At 44.6% G+C, this 23,999-nt stretch overlaps 1 protein-coding gene across 1 annotated transcript in view; it reads left to right on the plus strand.

Annotated features, from left to right (window-relative positions):
• nsd1b (nuclear receptor binding SET domain protein 1b) overlaps nt 1–23,999 on the plus strand; it is an 81,458-nt gene that overhangs the window by 19,654 nt on the left and 37,805 nt on the right. Inside the window, exon 3 of the mRNA XM_053848127.1 lies at nt 22,433–22,586. The gene's annotated coding sequence lies outside the window, so the exon portion shown is untranslated. The remainder of the gene's footprint in view (nt 1–22,432; nt 22,587–23,999) is intronic.

Consider the following 23,999-nt stretch of genomic DNA (forward strand, 5'->3'; position numbering starts at 1 on the left):
TCTCAGCGTGAAAATCACAGCTCAATACTCCACATCACTCCACGCATGTTTACTCCATGACACCATTGGGAAGCTCGTGGTTCCTCTCCCAGCCCTGAATGGGACTCTTCTCCGGCTAGCATGATGGTTGTCGTCTGACATGTCAGTTGCGTCTGTGCAAACATCTCGTCACATTAGCATAGCTCAGCACCAGTCGCGTTAATACACACACCCGCTCAAACAAACGGTCTGCTCTTTGTTAATCTGTTTGCTTTTCATTGTATTCAGAAATAGTTTTGTGGCGAAAGGAAATAAAATATGAGCTCAATTAAAAGCCACTCAAACTGAACGTGTTAGCAGAAGGAATAAGCCTGTTGTGAATTCTCTACCGGCAGAAATGACTTCACCTTCAGCCGCGCTGAGCTCGATCCCACCTGAATTAGCAACACAATGCAGTTATTTTTGACAAGTCCCTATTTATTGGGGGGTTAATTGTCCTCTATGCAAACAGCGCAATGGAGTCTTTACAGGAGACGCATTCAATTAAGTCTCTTTATTGAGTGAATGTGTGTGAATTACTGCTGCGATTTAATTGCATCAGCGTGAGAAGTAATCCCATTTTCTAAAGGCCAGCCCTGGTTTTATCTGCTCGGGATGAGCCTGGATGTCTCCTCCCTTATGGGAAGTGCAATAAAGATAGAACTAATATGATTTTCTGGGATAAAACAAACACGATTTTCACGCTGAAATACCCATTAGGGAACGTAGCATCAGATTTCCTGAGTAGTTTTTATAAAGCATACCCTCGAATGTAGCGGGGATTATTGTCCATTTTATTAATTTCAGATTGTGATCTGCACAAGTTTATTGGACCATAATCACACTTACTGAAGAAGCTTTTTGGTGTGCAGAAGTGAATTTAAGGTCTTGCTGAAGTGAAGAACACTGGGTTTCTTTGCTACGTTGCAAACATGTTGTGTTTGTTGTGGATAGCAGATTAACATTTTCACGTGCCTGTTGTCAAACAGGTGCAAACATGAACACCACTCTGGAATTAAAATGGTCTTCTTGGAGAATGTGGCTTGACAGTGCACTCAGTGTTTAGTAGTGTCACGAAGACGTCTCAGAAATGGATCTGGTTGCTAGCCTGGAGCTGTTTATAGCTTCATGCATCGTATGACCATTTCAGATGACATGAAATGAACACACAGTTTATAGTTGCAGCCAAAATTAGACAAGCTCGGTCGGTCGGATATGGCATCTGACGAAAGTGTAAGAGGTCTAAAGATATGCCAGGACGTTTGTGTTTGTGTGTTTGTTCATATCTTCGAGGCTTGGTTTTTTACCAATATTTCACCATAAATTGCTTCCATTTGACTTTGCCTGTCAGCTGACCTCCACTTCCCATAAATGGCCTCAGTGTTAAAGGAGCAGCAGTAAATTCATTCCAGCCTGTAAGAAATCTGGTAGGATTATTGTTTTGCCTCCGCTGGGCAGTTTTTATTGTGGCGACCGACAGGAAGTGCTGGGGAGCGAGGGGCCGATCATAAGCTCCAAAGGTCCTGGCCCGGATTCAAACACAGTTACATGATACGTGCTCTGGTTGTGCACCTCAAAGACGTGTTCCACCACGGAGCCCGGGTGTGTCAAAACATGCGTTTGTGGTGTATAAATCACAGGAGTAGCAGGAGGTTACACACAGGTAGTTTACTTTAATTTGCAGGTCAAACTTTTCCTGCAGGTTTGACGGATATTTATGTGTTAACGTAAATTTCAAATCTGACCTTTGACCCTGGGCAGAGCTACCTGGGGTCAGACGGAGCTTTACAGCGAAAGTCAAAGTACACAAATAAAGGCAGCAGAGTGGAAGTCATAAAGGAGATAAGAGGTTTGCTGAGGCCCGCTGGCGCTGCATGATCGATTGCTGGCTCAGCGTGTGTCATAGAAAGGGACGCTGCAGCTCTGACTACCATGTTTGTGCAGAATTTTTCGAGTTATCCAGGTCATGTGTGTTTACTCTGGTAGATAGGTTCTTGAGATTCAAGTGATTTTGGGGGGAGAATCGTCGGTGAGTATGGCATTTGACCTTACATCAGGCCATGACTGACGAAAGGTCATTTACATTCCACATATGCCCTCGATGCAGCTTTACAGGAGCCGTTTTTAGCAAAGGATTCTGAGCAGCATTCATGCTGACCTTGCATGATTGTTTTAAAGTTTCTTGACTATATTTCATCTTAAATCCTTCCATGTATTTTATTATTTTAATGCACTGTTTTTTTACCTAGTTATTGACCTTTGTGTTTCACCTCTGAAAATGAACGTATTAAACATATTTAATATTTATTTATTTTGTATATCATTTGTTTGATTTTTTTTCTTTCATGTTTCTGGTTATCTTTTTTTGTAAACCTTGCTTTGCTAGTTTTTTATTTTCTTAACTTATTTTCTTATGCTTTCCTTTTTTGTTTCATTTTTCTTTCTTTAATTTTAACATTTATATTTCATTATAAGCTTAGTTTCAGATGAACTAAAATCCAGTCCAGTAAAATAAAAGTTGACTTATGAACCTACAAAGAGTCATTTAAAGAGTCATTTAGCTCAGTAAACATCTCCCACTCCTTCCCGGAATGGTTCAGCCGGAGCAGAATGTTCCTGTTTTTATCTGCCACCAAATATAAACAACTTTTATTGCTCCTTATGTATAAAACACAGGAAATTAAAAAGCACTCGAAAACATACGCTTCAGGAAGAGTTGCCCACTTCTGGTTATGTAACCTCGGGGTCACCCTCTGCATACAAAATCCCAAATTCTCGACCTGATGGAATCACACACTTGTGACCGCAGCGTCTTTATCTGATGACATCAGTGGGTCCTCCCGACCCTCCTGCTGCCCCGAGTCCAGATAGCATTGATAGCAGCTGCATACTTATGCTAATGCTAGGGAGAATAGCAGGCTGGTTGGTGCCTGACAGCTGATAACAAATTGGGGGAAAGGAGGAGGGGGCGCCGGGGCGAATGATAATCGCCGGGGTGAGGTGAGGTTCGGAGGGCGTGAGTGTGTTTGGAGGGAAAGTGAGGTGGAAAAAAGGTCAGCAAGAATGTGTGAGGTGTGGCTGCTGGCTCATTAGTCTCCTTCACAGCAGGTCCACATTATGAAAACATCAGGTCCCATTCATATTTAAATCTCAGAGCGTTTTGCCAAAGCTGCAGCCAGAATAACCAATAATCGAATCTATTTTACCGTGAGAATCTTTATCGTTCACAGAAATAATAAGTCTGCTGCTAGATTGACATTGAACCGAATTGTAGAAATGTCGTGTGCTATGAAATTCTACTCCATCATTTTTGAGGTGCTGATCCTCATCTTGTGTTAGATGGCCGACATGATCTGCGAAGAGTTCTGATACAATTCAGACTTGCCGCCTCAGCAAATCTCCACACAGCCTCACACTTGGAAGAATACTGTAATAACTGTGCAAAGTTGTTGAAACTGTGGAAGTGTCGATGTCAAAAGGGAGGATTTGAGATGATGATGATGATGAGAGCTGCAGAAACAAAGTCAACGAATCCTAATAAAGACGTCTACAATGACAACAGTCGCAGTAGATCAGATGACCAATACGTAATAATATGATGACATAATGTAATGGAAAGCAGATCATTCGGAGGGTGGTGGAGCAGGAGTGGAGGAACGACGTTACGTCAGAATGTGACTGCAAGCTGAAATACACATTGAAATCAAATCTGAGTTCCCAAGCCACCGTCTGAGCTTCACTCAAACATTCTTTTGTCCGAATCCTAAAGCTCTTTAACTCCGTCAACACGTCTCGTATTTGCGAGATAAGATGCCACTGGTGTGGTTTCTCCTCAGATCTCTTCGTCGTCATTTGAAAGATTTGTTTCCGTCTAAAATAACTTAGATTCACCTTTTGATTCAGAAGTCCCAAGACTTTTCAAAACTTTTCCCTCTAAAACGTCGATGTCGGCAGCTTGTGGTTTTGCTGCTCCGTCACGTCATGCGGTTGCTGCCACCTGAAGCTCCTGCGGCTCCCGCACCGCTCTAGCGACGAAGCCTGCATTGTTGTCTGTTGGTGTTAATCATTACCTGCGATGTACACAACACAATGGGACGAGCCGAAGGTCCAGGCTTTGTGATGCAGTTTGGGGAGAACGGGGGGGGCTCTGCTGCCAAAACACTGCCATGAATGGGAGGACAGGGAGATGCGGGTGGAGGAGGGTGAGTTCTACAGAGAGGGGAGGAGGAGTGGGGACAGTGTGGACTCCCCCAGCAAGAGCTCTGCTATTAAAACATGTCATCTGATGTTCTGGTGGTCCTGTCAACATCAGCTCATGCTGGGCCACCAAAATGGTCCAAGGTTTTCTCAGACTGACCACAATGTCAATACACAAAAGTTAGAGATCTGGTTGTTAGTCCAACAAACAACAAGGCTTGTAGCTTTGACTGAGAGATTTGGAAATATAAACAAGGCATTCTTGTTTATTGACATTTTAGTGAGCTCAAGGTGCCAGAAGACGAAATAGCCATCCACGTTTGGAAACCGTCAAGTTTCCACAATGCCCCCTTATGTTGCTTGTTATCGTAAAGAGCAACCCAACAGCGGATGACTTGCATTGAGTCATTGAATAATATCTGTTTTGATTCATTTAAACTTACTAAGTGTGAATGACAGCGACACATATTTCAAGGGTGCAACCCACATAAAGGTCCACTCATCCCCAGAACACTTACAAGGCCTCTGTTGGAATTAAACAGTGTGTGGTAAAGAAGCATTGAACAACAAATGAATGATCTACTAAACACAGTTTTTGTGCCCTGGTGACTGCATAAATAAATGTCCAACTCAGCAGTTTTGTTTCTGATATTGAAGTTTTGTTTCTCCAGTAAAGAATTTTGACTTTAGAGTGTGGATTCGGTTGAAGGGCTTTTCCAGAGTAATTCTCGTTTGAAGCTCAACTGTGCGTGAAGTTACTCCAAGCACGTCTTCTCCTCCTGCTCCTGAGCCACACACACACACACACACAAACGTGCGCTGACACACCTACACACACCCAGCTGTTTACATGGCGATGGATATCAATGACAGCCACTGTTTTCTCTCGCCTCTTCCCCCTCTTCTTCTTCAGTTCTCTAATCACATCCAGCAGGGGAGTTGTGTTCTCCCCGCACTCACACAGAAGGCTGAACCCTGCCTGAACCCTGCTGCTTTAATTAATCTCACTGACTTTGTTAATTATTTGTTTGGCTCTGTGTGTGTGTGTGTGTGCATGGACACGTCCCTCTTTGAAGTGTTTGGGACGTCGGCCACGGCTGAAACAAACTCACTGGCCCAGAGCTGATGACCTCAGGAAGAACTGCAGGAGCATTCACTCTTTTGTATTAATTGTTCTTAAACGTTTCGGATTCCACTTTGCTTTTATTTGACGCTGAACTTAAAGGGACAAGCAAATATTCCTCGCTAGGATTGGGTTCTTGAGCTGACTGATGATGGCGCTGCTGGACCCTACTGTGGAGCCTCAGAGGTCCAATACAATCCACAGGTTGGAAGGAGATCTGAAGGTGGTGTCTGGTGTCCCTCACACAGTTCTCTAAATATTTTTGCGTTGTGGGAAAACTCTCCTCCATCTTGGAATCACATCCCCGTGCAAACTTCCCAAGCCCAGTAGTGTCCACCCCATGCTTCCTTCCATCCCATGGTATTAGGTTGTGATGAAGAGTGGGTTTAGGTTAGTGGTGTGTCTGCTGTTCTGGGACCCACATCTGACCCACCAAGTGATTAGGTGGCTCACATTTAGGTCAGGCTGATGGTTACGACGGATCAGTTAGATTTCTCTGTTCAATAATTTGATCACTTGTACAACTGTCTACAACACAAAGTCTAAAGTATTACGTTGATCCTTTACTAAACCTTTGTTCTTCCCACGGTGGGCTTGTGGGAAGGTGGGACAGACAGACAGACAGACAGACAGACAGACAGAATACCCTGACCATATGTCACATCTTGGTTGGTTAGATTCTCAGCACTAAACAGAGCCTGGTTGTTAGTGCCATGTCCATAAGACTGTCTCCTGTTTATCGGAGACAGGCAGTCTCGATACATCTGACAGGTGATGTGAACCAGTTACAGCAGGACACACGTTGGCTCCATATACAGCAGTTCTGTTTCAGCATATGGTTGTGTCCCAGGGCAACACTTTTATTTGCACCCTTGCATTTGCTTCTTCGCTGAATTGAAGAGCGGTTTATGGTGTTGTTAAATTGTTGTCGGGCAACAGCAGGATCAGTGCCATCCAAACACTGGCTGTGATGTACCAGGATGTACGTGTGGAGACATGTTTGCTTAAGTGCAACATTGGAGCTTGAGTGAGTGCAGACTCCTGGCTGCGGTGCGCCGGAGGAAATCCTGTAACATGTTGCATATGGGGGGTGTTATTCATGATTACAGTTCGATAAACAGACAGAGAAGAAGGAAGCGGCTGCGACCCCGCTTGACTGGGGAGCTTCTCATCTTTGGCAGATTCTGAAATGAAATTCCTCCCTCCTCCTTGAACTGTTCATCATCAGGCCAGTGCAGTAAAGCATCTGATGTTTTTCGGATTTGTCTCCAATAGAGAGGGTAGAACCTGAAAGCAATGCTGCTGTGTGATTCAAACACCTGCGAGATGATCTTTGAAGGAGAAAAGAAAGGGATGGGGGTGGGTGGACTAGATGGGGTGATGGTTCACTTAAGAGGTAGCTAAGCAGCGGATGAAGAAGAGGGTTAAGATTGAGAGGTTAGCTGGAAGAAAGACAGGGAGCCGGAGGCCGCTCTGGACGTAGAGGAGGCCTCTGTAAGACTTACCGCTTCTTCCTGTCCCCCCCCACCTAATGAAACCGTAGACCAGAATCCATTAGCTGCTTTTATTAACACAAAAATTCTGGATAAGGCGGGAGGTAGAGACACTGTTGAGTTACGTCTCTCTGTGTTAAACACGCGTTTAGCATCACTATGTAAATTATCTTAGTTAACTCATAGTCAGCTACTTACACTTTGGCGTAGATTTCAGTCCCATATGGAACAGTCAGGCTGTCTGGTTGGTGCATCTCAAAATCAAGGTGAACTGCTGTTGCAGTGTTTCTACGGAGAAAGCCGGCATAGTAGAAACTATATATTTGCTTTATTATGCTAAACAAACAGCATATAACCCTTGCATCACTGTTATACACCTTCCCCAAGCTCGCCCTTCCTTCAACATGCGAAGGAGTTTCACCACCGTTCGGGTGAGAAAGCATCCTCCTTAGCTTCAGAGCCAGAAACTGTTGAGGACATGGGACTTTACCTGCCAGGACAACTTTACACAAAGCTGCTGCAGAGCAAGACTATGGGCATCAATGTGGATGCTCACTAAGCAAGCTCAGTGATACCGCTTCCAGAGCCAATCGGGTACCAGGATACTGAACTGCGTGATTGTTGGTTCATTCATCTTTGGTTCGTTGTGCATTATAGTTTTACAAATACTAGCAAAGAAAATCAGCTAAAGGGAGAGATATGGTGTTGGTGTCAGAACCTTTGATTCGGCCTTTGTTTTGTGCACCTGCATACGTATGCAAAACATCTACGAGTGCAGTAACCCTCTTTTAACATGCACAAGTCAAAACCTTTTTTGCCAGAATGTATTTTGGATTAGGATCAAGTTGGTCGTGCTGCTCTGTAGACCACCTCCATGTCACTAAAGAGTCTTCCAATGAGGGAGAAAGAGTTTTGATTTAGGAATGTATTTTTTTTGTGAAGATGCCTTTAAATACATCCCCGTTAGACCCCATCCCTCCCTTCCTCCACCCTCCTCTGGGTAGATCTCTCCCAGTAATCCCATGGATCAGGGCACCAGTGCCCCCCAGCCCCCAGACCTCCTCTGCTTATTAGATCAGACCCTCTGTTAAAAAGCAGGGATCTGGGGCCTCATTGTTTGGCCCCTGATTAAGAGCTTCTCACAGTGAAGGATCAGGCCGTCACAAAGACTGAGGCAAAGGGAGTTGGTGCTAAGAAAGAGAGAAGATCTTTCTTTCTAGAGGTCTGGTGGGGTCTTATAGGCCACATTGTTGCAGGGCTCAGAGAAGGCTTCTTTTAAGGTGGGTTGGATTTGAGGAACAATGGGATGTTAGATGATGACGGATTTAAATCTTAAGCTCATACTTTTAGTGCCTGTGGCCGTCCAATTGTCCGCGACAGGGAGAAGATGTCCCAATCCACTGTGGGACGTGGAGTGAGCAGCTTTGACAGGTGACAACAACTTAATAGGTTCAGAATATCTGCCTAACAAGCTGTGGGCTGAAGCCAGAGGTACTCACCTGTCCCAAGTTGCACTGTTGACTTATTTGATGTCAATATTTGTCCCACCATGCTGCCCTTGCTTTGCTCGCTCAGTTCCCTTATTTTATCCAAGTTGGCATGCATGTCTACCTGGTGCAAGGCAGTTGGTAGTCCAGACAGAGATTAGCTAGTTATGAGTTGCCTGTCCACACATCGATGGAACCGTTCTTGTCAGCCATTGTTAAGGAAGCCGGTGACGATACCATTGCTGCGAAAATGAGCGGCCAGAATGCAGCGTCCGATACTAAATGAACGCGTACTTTGTCATTTCTGTCTCCACGTGAAGAAGGCCCTAATGAGTCAAGAGCCACATTTTCGGAATAACTGTCGGTATTCACTTTGTTTTTCCCCGATTAGACTAGAATTTGTGAAACCCTTTTGACTGCGGAGAGCATGTGACTCTCATGCTCGATGATTAAAGAAGACATTACAGACAGGAGGACAGAGAGACGCGGCATTCCAGAGGGATTGAGAGGCCAGATGGGAAAAGTAAACTGAGGTGTTAATCCCAACAGTCTCCCCTCCCTTCGTGTCGCATCATCCTCCTGAAGGATATTCTTAATCCTGCAGCCTCTGTGGCATCAGCTCATTCATTACCACTTCAGCATCGCCACAAACACAAAGGCTGAATTAAAAGTGGAGCAACTGGAATGCAACTGGACGTGTCTCATTGTTGGTGACCGGCGAGAAGATGTACGTGCAGGAATGCGCTGAAAATATCTTAAGATGGAGGATACAAATCTCACACTGTGAGGAATCTCAATGATTAATCAGGATGCACATTTGTTTCACAATATGAAGTGGGTTGATGCCTGGGCCACCACCACAGAACATTGTTTGCAGCACTGTTGCGATGATAGGAAGACGGCTGTCCTCTGCCTTCTTTACTCGCCTGTGTTCCTTATCCTTGTGCACCTTTTAACTCAAAGTAGAACAAAAGTGGGAGATATTTCTGGCTCCTCCGCCGTGAGGAGACCCTGAAGTCTGGACTGAAAACTAGAACTGATGCTCTCCAGCGACAGAGGAGACTAGAATTTGAATGTATTTTGTCAGTGACCACAGTCAGACTCTTCCGAAGCCACTGTAACACATGCTCCGGCAGAATCTGCCCCCTGTCATCGCCTCTCTAAAACAATCACCGAGGAATGCCATTCTCAAGACTCTCATCCCTGACAAAAGCAGCAGGTCGGTCCGCTCCTCGCTGTTGTCATAAATATCTCAGTTCAGAGGTTGACAGCTCAAGCTTCATTCACTTCCATGCGTCGACATATTTGGTTTGGATCCCTGTCAAAAACAATTACAATGGTCCCCGCAGGACTCCGACCCCCCCCGCTTCTTCAGAGAGGCGTCTGCTGTCAGGACTGCTTGGATGATTTTCCGGAGTTGGGGTGTCCACATCTGTGACTGATTAGCACAACAATGAGGCCCAGCACCCCTGACTTAATTAGAAGGTATCTTCAGCCAGGGCTCGAGGACCCCACTGACAAAGACGCTATACAACCACCACACAAGTATTTTCCTCCACATCTCTCAGGAGGAGACCTGCGCCACCGCGCTCCTGAGTCCTATATTGTGCACCCACAGGCCGCAAAAAGAATTTAGATGCCTCCTACCAAAACATCGCCGACCATGCAAATTAAAGAGGCAAACTTTTGATCTTTCTATCCTGCGTGTAATGACGGTGTGACATTACCAGAAGCCTTCTCATCTGTGCAGATGAAGAGATGCTAAATTATATATGAACACATTTTTTTAAAAGTTAATCTGCGCATATAATTCTCACCCTACTGTGTTTTACTAGTGAGATTGCCGTTGCCTCCTCAAGATTTGAATTCTCGTTTTCCTCTCGCATCTTTACAGTACGAGTTCAATTCTAAATACTCGGCATTTCATCAGGTAGACTATCTCAATATGTTTTACACAGTTAAACTCTTAACCTTGCTACCTCAACGCTTCTGCAGGCCTCAAAATCGATATTTAAAACTTTTCTCCTCCAAGTTGAATTCTCTCTACCTTTATGAACCTTCTCACGGGGTAAAGAGTTAATAGCCGCCACACATGGAGGCCGTCGATTGGCAGGGAGGTTGTTTAGAAAGTGTCTGACTTTGTGACTTTCCGTCGTGCAAATAAATCACAACGGAGACTAAAACATGTCATTACAGCTTTGAAGCAGAACAAACGTGTCATTGAGACGCAGAGGAGTTCCATCTGTCTCTTGTCTGTTCAACATTTACTTCACTGCTGTCTGCTCTTTGTAATTTAGCCTTTTTAAATGTCCGCTCGATGATATGAATCAAATGTACCTCGGACTATACAGAGAACCCAAGATTAGAGAGAACGTAGTTTTCATGGGAAGGTCGGGAGAAATATGTATGAGGTTCGTTCAACTCCAGAAGTGTCTGAGTAACATGTGAAGTCAATGTAGACCGGCTGCAATTCTGCCTCTCTGATCCGCCATGTTGACATTCCACTAACCTTAGCTCCACCCCCTGCTGTCAGGTGTTTGGTGTGAACGTTACTTCACAGTGGATCTGCAGGCACCTAAGATCTTACCTCTCTGGTTAACTCACCACCTTCCACTCCTGAGTCATTGTACTACATAGTGGGCATAGAAACACCTTGCCGTCTAAAAACTTCATGCTCAACCCTTCATGTGTTATATGTCTAAACTTGTGAAAAGTGTGATTTTGAAAGCATAGATCGACTGTCTAAATGGGATCACTCCTGGTACCAGGTGAACGCCAACGCTAGAATGTCACATGATGTTTTCAATTGAAGGTAAATGTCCTTGAGTGTGGCATGAGGTAAAAAAATAGTCCGAACAATGATTCATGTTTTTGCTGCCTTATTACAAGTGTGTAGATTCATGTTGACAAAGGCTGGTTAAATAACATAAGTGCAGTTTATTCCTGTGGTGTTGCTTCTTTCAAGGTGCTGAAAGTGCACTTCACTTCTGTCACCAGCTTCCATCATGTCACATCACCTTCTAAATAAATAAAATGTGATTTCAGTAATATTTCTTTCTGGTTTTAATATTGAGGCAATATTTGAAGCAAATAGTCCCGTCCACGATGAACTCATTTATATTTTCTTAGATCTAGATGAAGAGATTTCATGGTGAAAAGTTAAGTAAATGTGTTTGTCAAAGCTAGATCAAAAACAAGACAATCAACATTGGCCCTATAGACTTTAATGTAAACTCTCACCGGGGTGCTGAATCCTCAGCCACAAGCAGACGCCAACAAAGCACAAAGCCAAGTTTACCCGGCAGGCCGCCCCCTCCTGGTCGTAAGTGGCCAATTAATCAAAATCTCTCTCTTTTATTGGGCACCGTTAGCTAAATGAGTGTAGACTTCTCCTCCCTCTCTGGGCTGTAAAGTGAAAAAAATGGTGTCAGAAAAGGAGACTTGCTGATTGGCAGCGGCGCTCTGTGTGGCCTTGGAAGAGTGATGGGGGACGGGGGGCGTCAGGGTTGTGTGTCAGAGGCGAATGGGGACGTTTTATAAGGCCCTGTAATCACCAGGCGTTAAACTCAACAATTAGGAGCTGCTATTTTGTCGCCCATTTATGGCGAGAGGCTCGAGGTACCGGCCTTCGCTGACACGTCACCGGGAGAGGGGAAGGGTCGGATGGAAACAGCAGAAACTTGTTTGCTCCTGGAATCCCTTCAGTGACGGTTTGTGGCTCATACTGTTTTATAGCTTTACAAAGCATTAATTGAGAGCATAATTCAAACCTCAATTGAGCCAGAGGCAAATGTCAGACACAGGGTTGTTAAGTTTGCAGTTATTTGAAAAAATATTACTCTGCTGCCAAACGTTTATTATTATTATTATTTCGTTTTTAACAGCGCAATGCTCTTTAACATGTATGTAAAAAATGTCTTGATCTTCCATTGATATTCAAGACTGGAATTAATGTTGGAATTAGGGATGTTTCGATCGAAATTCATTGTCAATCCATGTGATCGGTATCGGTGATCGGCAGCCAAAATCCTGATCGGAGCATTTCTAATTGTAGTATCATTTCGTGATACTGGGATTCGACGGAAGACTGTAAAGCTTGATGCTGAATTCGCAAGATAACAAAGAGACTGACATCTTTGATCAGACCCGATCGCAGACCCGAAGACAAACAAATCCCGAAGCATCAGGTCCACGATAGGTGGGTTGGCCTGAGGGAGGCTGGAGTCATAAAGACAGTGTGTAATCTAAGGCCGAATAATCGGGGTAAAAATGCAAGGATCTGCCTCTGAGTCAACCCAGTACTTTGCCCTGCGTCTAGACCGTAAGACGCCACAAAAATGTATGCTAGTGCCCCATTGGTTCCTTGAATCCTCATCGAATGAGGTATGATTTATCTAAGCAAGGACACTAACAACTGTGGTTATCAGTAATATGAGATCATAGGTGACATTTCTTCTGCAGAGTTTGACCATCCAGCTGACATTCAGAGTAGAGCTGCTAGTACTTTGCACAATGATAAGCCAGATGAGACCTTGAGGTTTGTTTGGCTTGTTCTACTGGCGTACAGACCTCTGGATGCTAAATCAAACTAAACATTTGACTGAAAATCAACTAGTTTCTGTGTTTTATTTTCACTCGAGTCTAAGTGGTTTTGGTGAGACCCATTATCCTCCATGTTTCTGGAGCTCGGAGCTGAAAGCTGCTGATATAGTGAACGCGGCAGACTGATTGTGCAACCCTCTAATTTTATTATAACAACCATTAAACTACTGCAAAACGCTTGTGAACATCTGCTCGTTTCACTTTTCATCCTCCAGGCCGCCTCCAGCACATTATCATTCCTAAACTTGGAGCCTTGAAATTGTCTCAACATGCAAAGCGACGCCGCGGGAGTAGAGGCTTCCGTGGTCTGAAGTCTCCGCTACAGGAAATCATCGTCGAGCTTCTCAGTCTTAGCATGAGCTTTTATTTATTTAGATCCTCAAATTCACATCATTTTTTTAAACCTCTATTTTCCAATGGCATGATGGGGGACTGCTGAGTCAGCATATTAGCATAAGTAAGAGTTTGGTGGAGACAAAATCAGTTGTTCTTCAGGTATGTTGAAAATGAGGTACCAGAGGGAAAGGGTTCCCTCTTTGACCTCCTCTTATCTGACCTTCCTCGACTTTTGCTGACCTGCCGGACCCTCACTCACCTGATACGCCCGCCTCAGGTGACACTGTCAGCCAGAGAACCGTGGGCTTCAACCCAGCTCCAAACATCCGGCTAAATTTACGCTCCCCTCTCCCTGAGGGAAATGATTATTGTTGTTGTTGCTTTCAGTGAGAGCTGTAGTTCAGTGTAGTTACAGAACTGCGTAGTCATGGAACTGGATATAGTGACAACTACAAAATAGTGTGAGTAACGTCAGTGGAGTTTTGATCGCCGTAGTAGCAGCAAGCACTAAAAGTTGCAGCGTGAGTAGTAATCCTGGCAGTTCGAGTGGAGCAGCAGTGTCATTAAAGAAGTATGAGCAATTATAATTGTTTTTGCAGGTAGTTACAGTTAAGACTTTCCATCTGAGTTTTCGCTAGCATCTATGTTTTAATCATATTCAAATAGCTGGTGCTGAATGTTTTATTTTGTCTTTTAGGACATCTTAATTGTACATGAATCAAAATGCAGAAACAGCAGATGGACAGTGCAAGACTAAGTTTACGACTACAGTGTCCAAATGTCCAAAACAACGCTAGTCCAATGTTGGGTTCTCCTGAAACCGCTTCAACTGTTGCACTACAATATGGGATTTGTGGTGTGGACGAAAGGTGTCACATCCACAGGATCTGGTTATGAAAGAAATGTTGTCAGAGGCCCAAAATGATGATATTGTGGGCCACATGTGGCCCGCGGGTCTTGGGTTTGACAGGCGTTGCCATAACTTCTCCTCAATGAAAATCTTCTCCCACCTTCATTTTGGTTGTCAGGTTGTGATTGAGTGTTGACAGTGTAGTTGATCGTGCAGTGACAAAGGGCAGGTGATCCTCCAGCTGAGCTCTCCTCTGAGGGCCCCAGGTCACAGGGGTCAGAGGTCAGTGTGCTCGTGTTTGCACATGTGTACGACCCACGCATCGACACCGCAGCCTGTATGAAGGTGGCTTTGTGAGTCTGTTTGTGAATGCGTGTCAACAGCAAGACACAGCTGCAGCGAGGCTGACTGGCGCTCCCTGCCTCACCATCTCCTCTGTGTCGGCCTGGATGTGAAACAAATGGAAGTCGCTGTCAGGCTGGAGAGTTCAGCAGCACTTGTCCTGAGCAGTGAACTGTGATGGTGCCACGCGTCTTTAGCTGGCTTCTTTCATGAGTGTGTGGCAGCATAAGTGATTCCAGGCGTGCGCGGTATCGCTCTGTGACGCAGATCCTGCCAAACTACACCGGTGTGTTTGTCATTAAAACCCGATTTGTTGGGAGGGCTGATGTAGATTTGAAGATTTATTCGATTGTTGTTGATGTTCAAGTTGTGGTTCCCGTTGAATTGTATGAAAATGTGTAATCCTGCGGGGAGTCACAGAACCGAAGGCGGATAACTCGGTTGTAATCTTGTGTAATTGCTTTCAAGCGTGCATCACTATCTTTGTGTTCGGAAGATCAGCCGCACGTTTTTTCAGAACTGAATTGCAGTCATTATGTTTTTTAATTAGCTGTAAAACGGCTCTCAGGCAAACGCAGACCAGCTGTTTTTGAGAAGGCGATTTGGGCTGGCACAGCGCCACCTAGGCAGATATGCTCCTTTATATGAGCTGCTGTTCTCAAGCCGGATGTTCCCAACCACTGGACCCGAGTTTGTTCCTGGACTGCAGGTGACTCGAGCATTTACAGCAGATAGGAGAAATTGTTATTGAATGATTATTTCTGCTGGATTCATCATTCATTTGTGAGGCAGAAATCAAGCTGTGTTTCACGTCGTGTTCCGGAGGATGTGAAGGTTCCTGAAGTGAAAAATGGTATTCGGTATATATTATTGTTATTAATATCAGTAGTAGTGCTCGGTTGTTTTGTACAATTACAACAAAACTGTATTGTAAAATTAAGGACTGAAAAATATTCTCAGTCAATATAATAACATTGTTCATTTCTGTATAGCAGGTTAATATAAAATAATTATAATGTGTCATAAAAAGTGCTGATTATATTTTAGACATGGATAGATTGTATTGTGTTCCATGAATTATCTGAGGAAGTGAATACTTGTCTTGAGATGTTTGAACAGTGTAATGAACAAATATGAAAACGGGGCGTTAAATTGAATGGGCTCATTGGCGCCACATGCATGAGGACCCTCCCTCCCCGCCCCTCCCATCCTGCAGCCCGGGGCCGTTCCCGCTTTCACCACTGCGGGCCCCTGAGTGAAAGAGCAGCCAGGTGGAGAAGCCCATTCACTGCAAACTGACCTTGACAGTCCTTGATTGAATCCTGCTTCCTCTACACCCCCCCTCCTCCTCCTTGTCCCTCCTCCGCCATCGTTCATTCACCTCCTCCGACTGACACCTCCCATCAATGTGCTTTTTGTTCCTGGCTTGAGAAGTTTGTCCCTCTCGGTTTCTCCTGCGTCCTCCCTGTTTGTCTTCTCTCCCACTCGCTCTCTCATTCTGCCTCGCACTCCCACAACAGGATGAAGATATTGGTCACGCTCCACTGATTCCTGTCTGTGTCTCCTTTCACTCGTTCCCCATGTATCCCTCTGTTTCCTGTCTGTCTGTCTTGCTCAGCTGATTTCTACGTTAAATAAGCAGCGAAAGGTTGTTGGTCGGTTTAGTTCAGATATCAAGGTTTTTATGTAACTATTTAAATTTGTCATGTATTTTGTGTCAAAGTCAATTATATATTTGAGCAGGAGAGTTATGCTTTAACCCTACCCTCAATATATTAAATCATTGCTGTGTTTATTGGCATAGAATCATTTATTACTTTTGTTCACTTCACTGTAATTTCTAAAAGATTTTTAGAATTATTTTTTTCAAATAAAAACCTTTGTACTGTAACTTTAAAAAATCGGAGTGTTTCACCAGTCTCATGTTCTTTGGCATTTCGCTCACTTGGCTTGTTGTTATCAGTCGGCCGGAGCCTGAATGTCGGACTTTCTCTACCTTTATCTGAGTCTCAAGTCCTGGAGGCTCAGACGATAAACAGCAGTGACAACGGCGCAGTTCTCTGCCGGGTCCAGGTGATGTCACCGCAGAGCACCACTGCCAGAACTCATTTAGTTCATGTTAAACGGCCGGACGAAACATATTCAAGAGTCAGGAAAAACATTCAATAAATCGACCAAACAACTGTATTTCAGATGCACATGATGGGTGAGAGTTGCTCCTTATACAGCACTGCTTCCTGGTATTGACTGATTTGATCTGGCTGCACTTCGACATTAGTATTTTGTTTATTCTCTCTGGTGACTCACCAGAAATGGATTCTTGGTCGTTACACAACTATCAAGAACTGATGAGCAGGGACGCTGTGCACGTCTGGCCAGAACGGTTTTGGGCTTCATCCAGCCGCGCATGGCTCTGTAAACCATTTCCAGCGTCCACATGATAAGGACCTGAAACAGTGTAGTACATATGCCAGGCCTGTAGGAGGCACCCTCTATTCCAAAAGCGTGGGATCCCGTGACTGAAAAGGCCGGATCCATGTGGATGAAGTTGTGCAGATGTAACCGACTTTTTGTCTGTGTGGACCGGGCCTCAGTTTAACTCCTGATTTTGTTGCTATTAAAAGTTTCCCAGCACCTCTGAACCGGTTTTGTCTTCACATCTGAAACTTCCTGGGGCCTTCCTTATAAAGTGAATGTCACCTGACATCGCCTTCCTCCTCTGGTTCCTCATCTCTTGCGTTTAGTTTTGTCACTTTTCTGACAGTTCTGTGACCTACATCTCAGCACATTCCCAGCAACACGTTTTCAAGATTGACTTTTTTAAGTGAGGTGGACCAAACCCTAGAAGCCAAAGGCGACCGTGCATCCTCAAGTCTGGCGCCGAGTCAGTTTAAGAAAGCGACCATTCCTCCTCTTGTATTAATCGCTGAATGGAATCCGCGGCACTTCTACTCCAGACATGTTCCAATGTGTGCGCCACTTCACCTGTTCGCCGTTTGATCTCAACCTCTCCCCGTCTTTCAAAGCTAAGCTCCTCAAGTCGTCTGCATTTTTGTTTTCCACACCTCGACAGCAATCAAACAGAAGCGCTGATTAATGGCCGCCCATGACTCGCGTCCCTATTAATCAGTTGGAACCTTTGACATCAAAACGGGGCTCACGTTCAGGAACGATCCTTTAAAGCTCGGCCTCCCTCGCGCCCGTCTCTCCTCACCTCACGCAGGAGCAACAGAGCGTGCAGCCTCGCAGGTGTACAGCGTCTGGGAGCGTCGGCCTTCTGAACCACTTGAAAGATTTACCTCTGCGCTCAGGTGACCATGTAAATCAGCGGGAAAGTATTGACGGACAAATTGACTCGTTGATGGAGTCGTTTTTTCTCACAGGTGGAACTGAAACCCGGATTAGTGGAGGATCAGATTGTGTCCGTCGGGGGCCCTTAAGTGGCAACCCAGGCTTTAGACGTGGACCTCTTAAAATGGTTATCTTATTGAGAGTCATAACTGGTTGTGTGGAGGCTTCAGAACATGGACTCATGAAGTCTGAAGTCGACGGCCTCACTGTTCTTTCCATGGTTGTGTGTCTGGGCTTCTGTGGCCGGTCACTGATCTCCTGCAGCTGCAGGAGCAAACCTGCTCATCACAGAGGCCGCGTGCTCCTGTGATGTGGCCCTCCAGGTCGCCGCCAGTCAATAATCCTCCTGTGGGAGGAGTCAGTGGAAGTGGCGGAGATGGCTCTGACGGGGCCTCAGTAGACAGCCATGTGAAGTCTCTGCTGACCTCTGTTAATAACACCTGAATCAGGGAAGAAGTGGTCGTAACAACTGCATTGGAACACATTACCAACCTACTGAAGCAAATTAAGAAGTCAGACACCCAAAAAGCTGCAAATTCAACTCAAAATAATACACAATATTCCCTGGAAATATTGTTGCTACTTTCCTGGAAATTGTAAAGCTGCAACTATGTTTCAACCATTTTAAAAATATTTCATGTTATTACAATTATTTATTTTTTTTGTTTCTTATTAATTTAATAGTAGATCAGATGATATGTCATTTATTTATTTCATATTCAGATGCGCATCTAAACATTTAAATAAATAGGAAAACATTGTATTACATAACATTCTAAATAGACTTTTCTTAGTTTTGTATAGTTTTATATATACCTGTATATCTATATATATATTACAGTTAATTAGAGGTTCAGATCATAAAATGATGTACACTATATTTATTGAATGTCTTTTGTTTCCAGTCACCACAAATACAGACAGAAAGTTTTCTCCTCGAACCACACACACACACACACACACACACACACACACACACACTCTGGTCCTGTAGCACTGATAACAGCAGACTCTTTGATGTGGCTCCTGGGGGTAAGAAAGAGTGATGGAGAAGAAAAAGAGTAAAGCATGATTGAGCGGGAGGGAAATTGAGTGAGATTACAGGAATAGCTGTAGGGGACTTGTTGTGTCGCATGTTACCGACTCCTGAGTGGCACACACTCACACACGGTCACACACATGATCTTATTTGTGTGTTCAGTGGGATATTAAAGTGACTCGGAAAAGTAGTTGGAATGATGAGGTTTAAAAGTTGAAATCAAACAAACGTTTAATTTAAAAAAATCGTAAAAATACAATGCATTTTCCGGTTTTATCAATAACACTGTCAAGCTCTGTAAGATGATATCACATCTGAATTTGAAGACAAAACTGATGTGAGGAATGAAACTACTTATCCAACGACTGATAAAAACTTTCCAAATTTCCTCCGAAAAGTTGAAAATACCAATTAAAATAAGTGAATACTGGAAAATTAGGTAACTGGAAGAAGTCTGGAGGAGTGAATGGGACTATTTGTTTTTATTAAACACTCCCCGGCTTCCTAGTGGATGTGATGTTGTGTCATCTGAGCATGACTTCACTAAATACACACTGAACAAAGGGAGTGAAGGTGTGTGTAGGAGAGTGTGCCGTCAATACTTCCTGCAGGATGTTATCATGTCACCCAGAGGATGAACCTGGAGTGTGGAGGCTCTTCACTGCATCCTGATTCGAATGAGTTGTCTCTGTGTTGTGTGTGAGTGTGTAGAAGATGCTTGATAAGCTTAAGTGTGTGTGTACGTAGTGTCACTGAGGCGAACTTCCAGTGGAAACTGTGGAGAAGCTGCTCTTTGAGCGGGGGCTGATGGATGTGCAACAGCAGTGTGTGTGTGTTTGTGTACGTTAATGACTGCTATCACGACCACATGAGAGCGTTTTGGTTAGACTAGCTTTCGATCAGTATTGTCAGAGGAGGTCACAGCATCGACATCCTGTTTGCCCGTCCATTTTGGCAAGTCTTTAGTTGGTTGTCCTTATTTGCAACAAACTTCCAAAACCCTGAGCTTGTTAGTTTGGAAAGGAACTTTCAGGTTCAGTCAACTGATATAAAGTGACTTAACCAACCGCTGTGTGACCGCAGTAGTGAGCAGTTCACCGGTTGTAGCTGGGCTTTGCTTCAGCCTGTAACCCTGGCGCACTGGGATTGAGCTAACGGATGGTTTGTGATCCATCGATCATTGAAGCCCTCCATTGCTCAACTACAGATGCAGCCTCACATCTGTCCTCCCGTTCCTCTTTGCCTCCATTCATCTCTTCATCTTCACCAGCTCTCGCTGTCGCCATCTCCACCAGCAGGAAAAATAAACTTGACCCCTGCATCCTGGCGAGATGCGACCTTTCCACCTCAACAACCCCCAAACACACAAACAAGCACAAACACACACTGTCACTGAGTGGTCCCCCCCCCTCCAAGGCTCGTCCATTTGTGCGGCTCTTTTCACATGCAGTCCGCGACAAGGCATGTTCAAATCGATCTCAAATGTCCAGCGGTCTGACCTGGAGTGTGTTTTGTCACAAGCAGTCTCCGAGTCTGGAAGCTTGCAGACTCTTCAGGCTTCAGCCGCGTGAAACATGTGAAACCAGATCTCCACCTGGTAGAGAGATTGCTGACTTACCTTTTTTTAAGAGCCTTTTTAAAAGCTCACCAGGAATTCACTGCCAACTCTGGCCTTCATTCTCCGTATCGCGCGAGTTAATGTGGCTTATCCACACGGTAGTCACTGGTTTGGACGGGAGCACGTCTCAGTTTCAGGACACCATGGATACTGTCTCACCAGAGGACAATATCAGGGTTGTTAAAAACCTGGTCGGCCATTAGTCACTTAACAAGGACTTTTATGAAATGTAGCGATGCCTGCTCGCTTTTTTTTTGGTGTTTAGGGGATGCATTACCCGTCATGAGGGAAACATCTTTAGTCGATCGTTTAAATGTCTGCTAATGACCGTTTTCAAATCCTATTACCAATTTCCTTCATAAAAACATCACATCTTTGAACACAAGTGCCTTTGTTCTCTAACAGCATCATTAACAAATGGCATCATTAAGAACTAATCTGTTGGAAACAAACCCGGCAGTGAAACAGAGCGTCAGCTTGAATGTTTCCGTATGCGGAAAGGCTCATTGTAGATTTGTAAGATGCAATATTTGTTTCTTTTTAGTGGCACACTGAGCCATTTTGGAGGTTGGTGTCCTGTCCACTGCCCATGGTGCCAGCAGTGGGCGTCACTCCCCTCCCTGTAGCCGCTAGCTTGCTATGCTATCCCCCTGGTGTTCAGCTACTGCCCCCTGAACCTCTTTTGTTCCACAGCAATGTGAATAAGTTGTATCGTGTTCCAGGGTTTAGTTCGGGTTTTGAGAGAGGACGCCCCGAATATCTGTCGACCGTGGGGGGCGCGGTACTCCGCAGAATCAAAGGCTTTCATTACATGTTTAAATTTGTTTAAAGATTTAAACATTCCTGCTTTTTTTTCCGTCAACGTCAACGCACTTCCATGCTGCATTGACCACAACTCACGGGAGAAATATGGTGCCTCCGATGGCAAAGCCGCAGGTCCATGAAGGCATGAGAAACAAGTATGATGGGACTACAACTAGGCCACTATACAGGCACTAATGATTGGAAATTTAGGGCGTCCCATGTTCAAAACATTGGGATGATCCCAGTATGTATGAATGAATGAGGGAACAGCTGCACATTTTAAGGTAAGAGGAACCAACAGCTACCCTTTTTGAGGTGTGGTCGCTTAAGTTTGAGATGTCAACCTGGGTCCTCCAAAGTTTTCCCCCACAGTCCAAAAAACGATCACTAACTTTAAAATCCCAGATTGTATGTCTGTCAAAGGTGTCAAACACAAAAGGGTTCAGTATTGCTGCAACATATAAACTATTGTTTCCTGGCGACTGGAATGATCATGGAGCGCGATGTTGCTTCTATGCTTTGCTCAGCATGAGTTGATTCTTCCACTTTCCTTCCCATGTTCTCTGATCTTCAGCATCATTTGACCGTGAAATAACACCGAGGAGTGAATACATTTGCACCTTGTGCTTGACTTGGGAGCGTGAGGAGGTTTTAACCAGGCTACATCAGGAACACATGGTCCCAATTTCACAGCTGTGGATGACTGCGGATGCGGCGCAGGAACAAGTCTGCAATCTGGAGACATTAATACTGTAGTAATGGTCACCTCCACTTCCACCAGCAGGAAGCTGCTCATCAGATGGAGTTTGTTCAGCCCCGGCTACTTAACGCTGCCACTGACTCGTCCCAACATCCACACGTCACTACGAGTGCATGACACACACGCACACACAGATATAACTCTGTGAGTGTAACTCTTTTATTTTGAACATATTTTAAAAACTTGACAGCAGAAATTATGTTATTGCCGTCATGTTTTAGTTATTGTTGACGGTCACATTCAAGTGAGAGAAACTAGCCTGATGCTTTCCCCCCTTTTCCCGTGCAATCAGCTCACTGTCGATACATAACATTTGTGAGCGGTTGTTTGACGCCGCTGCACACCCGTCCACACATTCTGTGCCCAGCGCTAATGCTCCTGTCAACACTGTCTGCTCTGTGTGTTCCTGCAGCGGCTTCCAGCGTCCACCGAAAACGCTTCATCAACGTCGGAGCCAGTTTGAAAACATCCTCTGTCGGGCCACACTCACTGGAGACGCTGGCCGACGTGAAAGAACCATTGGTGCATCAATGGACCACTCACAGAGCGAAGGGGGAAGGAGAGAAGTAAGTGGTGCGCAGACTAGTGTCAACAGCAGGAAGGTCAGACGACCTCTTTGAACAGATTTACATTGTTTCATTGAACACTGTTTTCTAGAGTTAGAATATCAACAGTTCACCAATGTGAGTGTATCTAACAAATCAAGTGTCAGTGTAGCCCAAAACCCTGATCATCACTGAGGCTAGTAGTTAATATAGTGAATATCTTGTTGTCAACTGTCGTTTCTGATGGAAGCCAAGTGATGTTTACTACCTCAGCCAATCACAGAGCAGTTCTCTGTCTTTCTTTCGTTGGTTCATTTGTTTGTGCGTTCTTAACTTACAGCTCCAGTAAAATCCAGAAAAAAACTTGATAACATACTGTGATATCACTGAATTTACCGACTCTCATGTGACTATGCTGATAAAATGTCTCGTTGATGTTCATTCGCCATTGTCTCAAGACACGAGTGAGCAGTATAAAGACTCAGGAATACTGAAGAGCAAACAGCTCTGCAGTCAAAGAGCAGCGTTGGTGTCACCACCACTAAAACAAGCCAAGTATTCGCATCACATTGGTTCATTATGTACCTGCTATGTGCGTATGAAAGAAGAAGCGCCATGTAGTTCCATGTATAGTGATGTCATCACAGATGGACCTGACCTTGATGACCAGTACTTAAATTTCTCTATTGTTTTCTTTATTTATTTGTTAATCTCTTCATTGTTATGGTTTCCCTAGTGTTTACACGTTCATGCATCGATCGCACACACTAATGTTCTATAAAACCACCTTTTCCTGACCCGACCTGTGAGGACACTGATGCCGAGGCCTCACTTACCAAAGCTAAGAGTTTTATTAAAGATTAGAGGTCCGTGTATCTCATATAATCTGACGCTTTATTGCCACACACGCTCAGTGTCCGCCGCACAACCTCTCCCCCGCCCTCAAGCCACACGGGCTCAGATCTCAGTGTGGTGCCGCTGCGTCAGTCTGGCCCGGAGTGGGTCCTGCATACCAACGGTCCTGACCACAAACTGCACACTTCTCAATAGCTGCCCTTTAATCGAAGGACTAAAACACACAGCGGCAGTGATCTGCTCCGGTCTTTAAGGATGGAAATAGAACCTTGAGACGCGTGGCGGGTGGACGCACCAGGGAAGAATAAAGGTCCAATGTGATGCTGGCTTGGTGCGAATGACAAACTCTTTGTATTGGAGACTGATTAACTGACACGATGTGTTCAGTGATGTGAGGTTATGAACGACGTAGCGCTTCAGCGATATTGAACTGCTAGAGGTGCGTTTCCAATATCCGACACAAAAGGTTGCTCTCTGTGAGGTGGTCTTACTATAACGTTTTGTGCTGTGTGGAAAGTTTAATTAAAAATTGAAGATCGTAGTATGTCCCCAGCTAGGGTGACTTTTTTTATGTGGCTG

Source organism: Synchiropus splendidus, chromosome 17 (assembly GCF_027744825.2).
Source record: "Synchiropus splendidus isolate RoL2022-P1 chromosome 17, RoL_Sspl_1.0, whole genome shotgun sequence".
NCBI classification, from domain to species: domain Eukaryota; kingdom Metazoa; phylum Chordata; class Actinopteri; order Syngnathiformes; family Callionymidae; genus Synchiropus; species Synchiropus splendidus.